Here is a 452-nt window from a genome sequence, read left to right as displayed (position 1 = left end):
GTGGTGTATATACACACACACACACGATGAAACATTACTCAACCACAAAAAGAGCAAAAGGTGGCCGTTTACAGCAACATGGATGGGCCCAGAGCTTATCATATTAAGTTAGTCAAACAGAAAGACAAAGAACATACGATACCACTTATACGTGAAATCTAAAATATGATATGAGTTCATTTATTGACAAAACGGAAACAGACTCACAGATTCAGAAAACAGACTTATGATGACCAAAGGGGAGAGGAGGAAGGCATAAGTTAGGAATTTGAGATTATCAGATATAAACTATAATATATTAAATGAATACATAACAAGGTCCTACTGCATAGCAGTTTTTATAAGACAGTCAATATCTTGTAATAACCTATAATGGAAAAGGATATGAAAAAGAATATAAATGCATATGTATATATATGTGTGTGTGTGTGTGTATATATATATATATATAT

The sequence above is a fragment of the Oryx dammah genome, unplaced genomic scaffold, assembly GCF_014754425.2.
Source record: "Oryx dammah isolate SB20612 unplaced genomic scaffold, SCBI_Odam_1.1 HiC_scaffold_810, whole genome shotgun sequence".
Classification (NCBI taxonomy): Eukaryota; Metazoa; Chordata; class Mammalia; order Artiodactyla; family Bovidae; genus Oryx; species Oryx dammah.
This window is presented reverse-complemented; position numbering follows the sequence as displayed.